Below are 10,021 nucleotides of genomic sequence, written 5' to 3'. Positions count from 1 at the left end.
CACAGGCCACTTCGAATTCTTTGACTGAAGCTAATCTAGAGCAATCTATGAAAGCTACTAAGTGCATCATCATAAAAAACAAAGTCCCGGCTGTTTTTGTTTTCGCGACTAAGGTTACCTCTTCGCGAAAAACGTTTTGAGGCGATAAAAGAGAATTCGCAAAAGCACCTGTAGACATTTCAAATTGGGAGAAATGTTTATGAAAATCTGAATACCGTGGACTCAGTTCCTTTATTTCCGTCAATTTAATTTCTCAAAGTACTTGAAAATTTCACAGAGGAAAACGTAAATAGAGACATTCATTTTGTATACTTTATTTTAGGAAACCAGCGCGTCGAACACAGTTGCGGAATAGAAAGGAAAAAGAGTGCAAACTAGTCGTAGTTCTAAATTCATTAGAAGCAAACCAATTCGTTAGAAATGGATTTGCTTGCTGTATTATTACAAGCAACAACTGGGCGACACAACTACAACTAAAACTAGACAGCGACCATAGCAAGCAATAAGCGTAAATGTTTGTCAATTAGCAGACATGGTATTGCACTAATTGTTTATGTAGTTGTAACAGTAACAAAAGCCATTATGAAGCCGAGAGCAATGCATAGTTGGTGTTGTAAGCTGCAAGAATGTGGCATGTGGCGTGCAAGCGCAAAACACACACGCACATACGCATAGATATAAGCCCATGTATGTATGTAGATACCCGCAGATATAAGTATGTGGCAATTTACACAAATATTTTCCCATACAATGCGCATTCCAATCAGCCAGCTATTAGCTGCTTCCAACACTTATGTAACGTGTGTATCTATATATTAGCAAAACAGACACACGAGTATATTGGTGGCAATCAACTAGCTAATTTGGCTATTAGAAGGCAGCAGAGAAAAAAAAAACATTTTCGCGGCGCATATCTAAATTAAGTTAAAGTGGGAAAAAAGTGCTTTTATAATTCTTTACTAGCGTTTTTTTTCCACATTATATTTAACAATTTATCAGCATAGCTTTAGCTGTCAAATGCGTTAATTTATGTTATTTTAAAAACAGCTATAAGTCTTGGCCAATTCTGTTGACCGATGTCCACCGTCTCCTCCGAAATTTCGTTTGAAAATAAAAATTATTTATTTGCATCGAAAACTTTGCCGAATTTGAAACTGAAACGTACAGCTCGCTAGCTGCCAAACGAATCTGAATTTCACTACCATTCTAGATACGTGCATGTGTATGTATGCCTACTAACACCCACACGATTCCATTTAATGTGCTTACCACACACCTACATACGAGCGTATGCTCATTTTTACTCGCTTACTCATTCCTCTGGTTTCGTTGTTATCACCCAGAAACGTAAATTAGATTAATTGCAAATTTTATTTCCCACAGCGCAGCAATTCATTTCACCTGCTCGCTCTGCGCCTCCGCCTTGGCCACGCTTAAATTTTGTTTCCATTTGCGCCCACACTTTTCCCGTTTGTATCATTCGCTCTCGCTTACTCATCGTATTACCGTGCGCGCTTGATGCCTTAAAACTAACTAGCAAACAAATTTTCTACACTGTTGCCACTGTTGGGCCACAGTAGCCTGTCTCCGTCCGCCGTTGATCAGCTACCAGCTGCTGATCACTGCTTTGCTGCTCCTCACTGCTCCATCGGACCGCATGCACCGCAATAATTGGTAAAGTTTTCATTTGCGTCGACCAAAACCACAATCATGCCAGTAAACCGAACCAAAAAAAAAAAAAAAAAAAAAAAAACAGCAGAAAAGAAGAAAACTGAAGCAGTACAAAATGCTTAAAACAATGCCAACCATCGCCAGAGGTAACTAATAACAACAAAAATCCAACAATCATCTGCACCACCACCAGCGCCAACGTTGGGTATTGGACTTCAGATTTGCAGATTTTCGCTTTGGTAATTACTGAGGTCACTTTGTGCTTAATATTTGACTGGCGAATACAACAATTCGCATTGTTTAAGTGAGTTGCGTATTTATTTACTTATTACTGCTCAATGGGTATGTAGAGCCCCCTGAAGTATGCAACGTTATATGTTTCAACGGCTTGCATCGTTTATTTAAGTATTATTGCATTCCCTACGTACTCTATTTCATTTGCAATTGGCTAATGATACATACTCTAGGTTGCTCAATAAGTTTTGCTGTTCAATAAGAAAAACGCAATTTTATTATTTGAGATACACTTAATTAGTTAGTATAGTCTCTCTGAACATCAATACATTTGCTCCAACGAGATACCAATTTATGAATTCTACCTCTGAAGTAAGAACATGGAAGGGCTGCAAAATACGCCTCCCGAGCTCTTATGACCTCTTCATTTAATGAAAAGTGCTTTCAGCGTGTGAATTTTGTTAGGTCTTCAAACATATGGAAGTTGTTAAGGGCCAAATCTGGTGAGATGCTTCAACAATTCGAACCTTAATTCATGGATTTTAGTCATTGCCAAAATGCTCTTGTGGTACGGTGCATTGTTCTAATCAAAAAAAAAATTCTTCTTCGTTTGCAAACTGGGTCTTTTTTCAGGAATTTTTCCTTCATCTGGTCAAAAAGGTTTCCATAATATACAGGATTTATTATTTTACCAGTTCTAAAGTAATCTACAAACAAAATTCCTTTCGCACCCAAAAAAACTGATGCTAACATACCAATACCAAGGGATGCCTAGGGCTTCGACTTAATCCCTTTTAGTCACTCGACGAGTTTGCAATGCGATATCCTGTATTTTTCTACGATTTGTGGTGTTGTTGCTGGTTTTGGATACTCTTCACGTGAATAGCCTTGAATACTTTTTTTGCCTTTCTTTTTTGTTTTTTTTGTTTTTTTTTTCTACTGTTCTAATTGATATCCAAAAGCCCTTATACACTTTCAACATAGCATTCGCTCAATAATTTCCTGTGCTTTTAAACCTTCCAAAAATAAAAATTCAATTACTGCTCGATACTTGATTTTTTCCAATACTGTGACCTGTCGATACAAAATGGCTTCCAAGCAAAAAATGAATTGACAGATTGAAATGAGACTTAACGTACGTTTATATATAATATATAAAGAGAGTACAAACATAACAAAAAAAAAATTTTTTTTGGCTATTGGCAATGCCTTCTCTTATCGAACCTCAAAACCTATTGAACAACCTAGTATGATATAATTTAATTATATTATTCACGTTTCGAAAAAAAGAAATTCACAGCTTTTGACAATATTGAAATACCGAACAATTTTTTCTCACCAAGAATAACTTCCATTATAATATACCACGGAAGGAATGCTTGAGCATGATTTTCAAAATTTTCCATATCGCGAGAAGGAACAAGAATTTAATTTCTTGTCCGACTCGAATTCGAGCATAATTCCGCTTTAAATTGTTATCCAAAGGTTTAAGTTAAGGTTTAACGCAATGGGGTTGATATAATAGAGAAAATTGATGGGATTTAGGTTGGCGCACTACCCAAGGCTGTCGAAGAAAGGATCACCCAGTGATCTTAATCGTCTAGCTGCCAAACCCGGACAGAAAGACCTGGAGAGAAAGTACTCAACAGTCTCCTTCTCAGAAATGGTAACACTAGTTTTTCCGTGTGTGTGCCGATCGTCCAGTGACGGCTAAACACATCTACGAGTTTGGAAATTGAATGGCGAGGAGTCTAAAGTAATTTCTGATTCCTCCGTATAATGTACTGGGGCCAAAGGTTTTTCGAAAGAGCACTTGAGGAAATGGGGCTCCACCTTTTCTGCGCATTCCTGAGAAATAATTTGTGCAGTTCCCCTTTAACAACTGTCAGGGGGATGCCGATGACCGGGTAGGAGGTCTCTGAGACCAATTCAGTCCCCCACCTGGCAAACTCATCAGCAATTTCATATCGCTCTAGGTTCCTATGTCCTGCAACCCATGTCAGGAAAATGTTATCTGCAGATTCAAGAGATTTGATCTCCTCCTTACAGAAGTTTACTTATTTCGTTCTGCACCATGGCGTCGTCAGAGCCTTGATATATAAATGTTAATATGCAGTATTTGGCACTTTAAAGGAGATAGATAAATTTACTGATTTAGAGAAAACCCCTGCTCGGACTCCCGACCCTCAAACACTAGTTTGCAGATAGAGAGATCTGTTCGAAGTCCGGAGAAATACGGTGTTAACTGCGCGAAAATGCTACCATGTCCCTTGAGAAATTGCTTCCAGAGGCCAATCTTCTTTAACCTTATTGCACTTTCAGCTGCTATGAAAGTAACGGAAAAGTCGGTGGGAAGTAAGTGCAAAAGTATATTCAGGGCAGCACTTGGGCAAGTTTTACATTGGTGATGCTAATGCATGCAGTCCTTTGCACCCTCCTCAGTTATAGCCCTTCCGAAGAGCTTTTCCCACCAAACCAAACATCCACAGCGTGACCTTTGGCTTGAGTCCCCATTTTTTATTGAACATAGACTTGAAGGAGTAGAAGGCTAGGTATACTGACCTTCTTTACCCGATTTTCAAAGTGTAGATTCCAATGGAGCTTGTAGTCAAGTATTACTCCAAGATAATATACCAAACTTCTGATGAGAGCGGGAGAACGAGATTGTGTAATTTGGGAAGCCGAAAGGGTGGAGGTTTATATTTTTTGGTAAATAGCACTAGTTCCGTTTTGTCAGAATTGATTCGGTGACCGCAAATGGCAACCCAGCGACTGAGTACAGCCAGTGAAGTTTCCAAAAACCTGGGCCATGACTGAGGGAAACGGTCTTGATACAATCAGGACCGAGTAATCGGCGTATGCTACTACCTTAACCCCACGCTTATTTATCATTATCAGAACTTCGACAAGAGCAACTAGCCAAAGTAGGGGCGAAAGGACACCACCCTGCGGCGTCCCCCTGTAAACAAATCTAGTGATTTTAGCCCCTTTTGCGACCGCATTAACTTCCCTGCAGCCAAGTAGGGACGAGATCCAGAGGCAGATAGGTCTTTCCACCTCTAGTCTATCCCCGCCCTGATGTTATTAAAAGCACCTTTTATATCTATGAAGGCCGCCAAAGTGAATTGTTTGCCTTCTCGTTTAAGGCTGATTCCGTGGATTCCCTTTCAGGAAAGCGTGTTGCGCTGGGGATAATTTGGATTCGATGTGCTCTAGGCTATGATAATCAAACACTTTTGGGATAAATGAGGCAAGACTTATAGGTCTAAGGTCCTTGGCTGAGTCGCAACCCCTCCTCCCTGCCTTGAGTATGAAAACAACCCTCGTTTTCTTCCAGTTGCCGAAAACGTGATTAAGGGCGATACAAGACAATTAGATTTCTTGCAGGACAGGAGCCACAGAGGTGTTTTCCAAAGCATCTCAGGCAAGATATCGTCAGAACCAGGAGATTTAAAGGGGAAAAAACTATTTATTGCCCACGTGGTTCTGTCAACTGACAGCATAGATTCCAGAGAAATTCTTGGATTCTTGGTAAAAAATACTGGACAAGCCACTTTGAAGGCCGTCTGATAGGATCGCTGCAAGTGTTCCACCTGCTTGTCTAGTTGATAAGTGGATGAGCAGGAAAAAGTTCGCCTGTTCAATTTATTATTGAAAAGCCTATTGAACATTTCAACCCTAGTAAGTAAGGAGTCCCAATCTAGAATGTTAACAGCTAAATTAATTATATTTAAATCAAAATTTCTAGAACAAAAACTAGTAGTCACATTATCAGGATAAAAGTCATTAAACTCAGAATTCTATATATGAAGTATAAGTAGTACATGGTGCAGAGCAGGGGTAGACAGTGGGCCTGTCATTCAAGTAAAAAATATTTACCTATATTATCAATAATGAAAATGAGATCAAGAATTCGAGAAAAACTATTCGAGAAATTATTTATCTGATTAAACTTTTATTCAATTATTTTGCTGGCAAAGCACTTTAATATCACTATTTCTTGCAATTTTTTCCCTATTTATCGATTAAACAAATATTAATTGTCTCACAACCGGTGTAATATTTTATGAAAGAAAATAAAAAAATTATAATTTCAGTCTGCACTATTATTAGATGTGAGGAATAAGATTATATGATAGAAAAAAACAAAAACTTGCTGGCTCCTAAAACCATTGACGATGGGTAAGATATTATATAGCTTAAGCCAGTACACTTAAACTTATGTGCTCTACACAAACCCACATGGTGGCCCGACTTGACAAATTTCTTGGTTTTATCAAGATTTTTGTCATCATCTTTTTGTATTTCGGGTACTGTACGCATATTGGCTTGTAAATAAAGTCTTGTTTGAACTATTCTGCGAATTTCGCTACATCTAATCATTTCAGCAAAATCCAAAACAACTATTTAGCAGGTATTTATATCATATCCGAACTTATTTCCACAGCAGCTAAAGAACTGAAATGGATGTGAATATAGAGAACAATTTATAACTTTCAACATACGAATTGTGTAAGCGGCTGAGCGAGCGTGACAATGCGACATTTGACAAATGCACGCACGCTCACATGTTTATTAAGTTACCTACACTACACTCTGCATACATTACATAACGCACGCTTGAGAGAATTAAAAAAGTACTTAAAACATTTGTAGTGACACTAGAAAAAATTGCATTCCTTTCGGTATTCCGCTCACGTCGACACAATACGCGCAACTGTAAATCGTGTAACATTTACTCGCATTCGCACTTTAGGTGTGTTCATTTGTTCATACAAAAATATGTTTCTATTTATGTGCACTTGTGCTCATATAAATAAGTCACTTTACATTTTTGCAATATTCGCCATACTTTTCATGCGAAATTTTTTTCGCTAATTCTTCATAAAAATATAGTTCACTGTATAACGAAATTCTTACAAAGCAAAGATCCAAAAACTGTGAAAAAGTTCAAAAATTTAAAAAAGTTCAATAATTTATTGGAAATGGGAATAAGTTTCCGCCCTTTCGTAGTCAAAGTTACGAACAATTTAAACAATTAAATAATACAGGTACATGATATTACGTGAAGTATGTGCCATTGGAAGCTACAATTTTACTCCATTTTTTAGGCAGCATACGGATTCCCCTGACAAAAACTTCGAGCTCTTTTGACTAGATCTATTCATGGAGGCAATGAATGATGATCTCGTTGAACAGATGGTAATCCGAAGGCGCAATGTCTGGGGAATACGGCGTGTGGGGAAAGTCCCTTTAAATGTTTCTGGACCGATTTAGCAACGTGTGACCTGGCGTTGTCATGCAGCAAAACCAGTTTGTCATATCTACCGTCCCTTTCCGGCCGCTTTTCTGTGAGAGCTCGATTCAAACGCATTAGCTGCAGTCGGCAATGATCGCCAGTGATGGTTTCAGATGATTTAAGGAGTTCTGATCCCAGATGCACAACATAATCTTTGAAGCATAAATATATTTTTTCGCTGTCGACCACGTTCCCCTGGCAGGCTCCAACATCTTTGTCTCTCAGGATCACAAAATATCCATTTTCCATCGCCAGTGATGATGCGATGTAGAAAACATTTTCTTTTCTGCCATTCAAGAAACATCTAACGCACTTCACCAAACGTCTCTCGATATCCCTCTCCATTCCCATAGCGTGCAAACGTTTACCGACGGTTAATCAGTCAACATCCAACTCTTTAGACATATCATCGAGGGATCGACATGCGGTCTTCTACATGAAGATATCTTCGAATTTTTTTCGGTGCCGCTTCGCGATCCTTATCACTATCGTCGAAATTGTAAAATCACAAATATATTTCTAGAGCGAACACAAAAATAGTGTCAGTTCATACCCAGTTCCAAAAATTTGCACATTAAATTTTCCACTTTTTAATCAGAATACATATTTATAAAAAGTCCTGGTGTACAGTTAGACAACTTATTCCGTTTCAGTTAATTCAGTGAAGTGTAATTTTGAAGACGCTCAAAACTGGTTTTGATTTTCACAATACTTTTTTCCGTACGATGTTGAGAGTTTTCTTCCGTGGTATGCAAACAATTTAGAAAAATCAACGCCAATTGTGAATGATTACAAACGTATACACTACTAGGTATACTACGAGGGTTTCCTTTTATATTTTGCGCTTAATAATGAAGGCACAATAAGATAATAATATACTTATAAATACATACTATATTTCCCGCGGCTCCTAGGTGGTAAAAAAAACCTCACCTAATAAAAAGGCATTATTCTTTTACAAAACATTATCCGTGAAAGTCAATACATTCCTGCATTCGCTTGAACCAACTGTCGAAGCACTTTCGTCACTCAGAAGTGGAGACTTGTAAAACGAATTGTTTTTCTGAAAACATGTGAGAATAAATGATTATTTACCACTCCGAATTGACTCTTTTAAGTTTCTCTAGTATTAACGTTGCGATATGACCAGATTGTTTGAAAGAACAGGCGACCCATTGCTTGAGGTGCTTATTCCGCGAGCAACTTTAGTAGGATTACTTTTTTGTTTCTGGCTTATATACATAGATTCTAGATTTGGCGTCTGTTTTGATGTCATAGGCGAGCTTTGAATCATTGCAGCGGAGTTTTTGAAGTGAAACTTCTTAGGCGTCGATGGACGAGCGAGAATGGAGAGTAAAATTTCAAGGCCATGCTACGTTTTGAACATTTTCATTCCGCGGGAGCGAAAAAGATATAACATAGAGAGAGAGCTTTACCTTGTATATATCTTAGATACACTTTAGACTGTTTTTCCTAAGTTTTTCTTTGAGAAATAACACTTTTTAGCGCTTGTATGTTGGTGCAAACTTGTAGGAAATATATTTTTGGTGCCTACTTTTTGGCGTTATATTTCCTTGGTGCCTACTGTTTGGGGGCGTTTTTGGCCCAAATTTTTTTGTCGTTTTTTTTGGGCCTACTTTTTGACGCTTATTTTCGTTTCCCGGCTAGTGCTTGTGCGTACTATAAAATTCTATCAATTCCGGCGTCGGATTTATTGGTATTGCCTTGCATAATTTGTGCCGTTGCTCCGGTACTGAAATCGCTACGTTTGTGGGGTGATAAACGCTCGGAGTAGTGCGCGTTGTTGCCACGGTTTGTGTCCGGCATTTACCTACACCGGTCGATCTTTCTCCGTTTTTTTTTAATGTTGTATATTTATATTCTCTGCAAATGTTGCGAATTTATTTAGATATATATTCTTTCTCTCTCTCCCTCTCTCCCATTCTCTCTCTGGTCTCTCCCTCTTTCTTTGTCTGCCTTGAAAGTTTCACTTCTGTTATGTGTACTACGCTACACGCACGTTTTTTTCAACATTTTTTTACATCAATCGACAAGAGTCCGTTTTTGGAGAATTGCCAAATTATGTGGTATCTAACGCGATCTTTCTGATGACGAAATGTTAATGCAGTGTTGAATTACTGGTCTCACTTCCCCACTAATGTTCAAGGATGTCTCTATCTAACGTAAGCGATAATTTCACATGATTAACTTGCACTATCCATCGGCGCATATCATCGCTTGTTTGTGGAGCGACACCCATTTTTGAACAGCCTTCATGAAATGCATCTGTAAGGATCGGTTGTCTCGTTGGAAACAAATTAGAAGTAAGTTGATCGCTACACTCCTGTCTCGACAATCTACTTCGGAAACCGTAATAAATCATCGTACATAATTTTGAACTTTTAGGCGAGATGAATTTTTCAACTCACAAGAACAAATAAAGTTCATAAGTGAAAATGTCGTGAGTTAGTTTGTGCTAAAAAATACCAAACTTTTCGATAAAAATACTGATTCAAAGCTCATCACACGTAGTGTCGCAAAGGCGCAAAATATAAAAGGCAATCCTCAAAAAAAACTTGATGTGTTGCAAAACTTGGCGCTCAAAAATTTTCCAAAGGTTCTGTTAAGAATTGAAAATATTGATGACCATTTTTGGAAATTTGCTAATTTTGTACAAAGTTTGCAACTTTAATTTGTAAGGTTTTTGTAATACTACCTTAAGTTATGTTTTGCAGCCGCTTCGGACATAGAGACAGCGATGCCACTTAGAGCACGAAATGGGCCCGTTGTGAGCCGCAGGGGCTGGGCTACATTTCC

Source organism: Anastrepha ludens, chromosome 2 (genome assembly GCF_028408465.1).
Source record: "Anastrepha ludens isolate Willacy chromosome 2, idAnaLude1.1, whole genome shotgun sequence".
Classification (NCBI taxonomy): Eukaryota; Metazoa; Arthropoda; class Insecta; order Diptera; family Tephritidae; genus Anastrepha; species Anastrepha ludens.
This window is presented reverse-complemented; position numbering follows the sequence as displayed.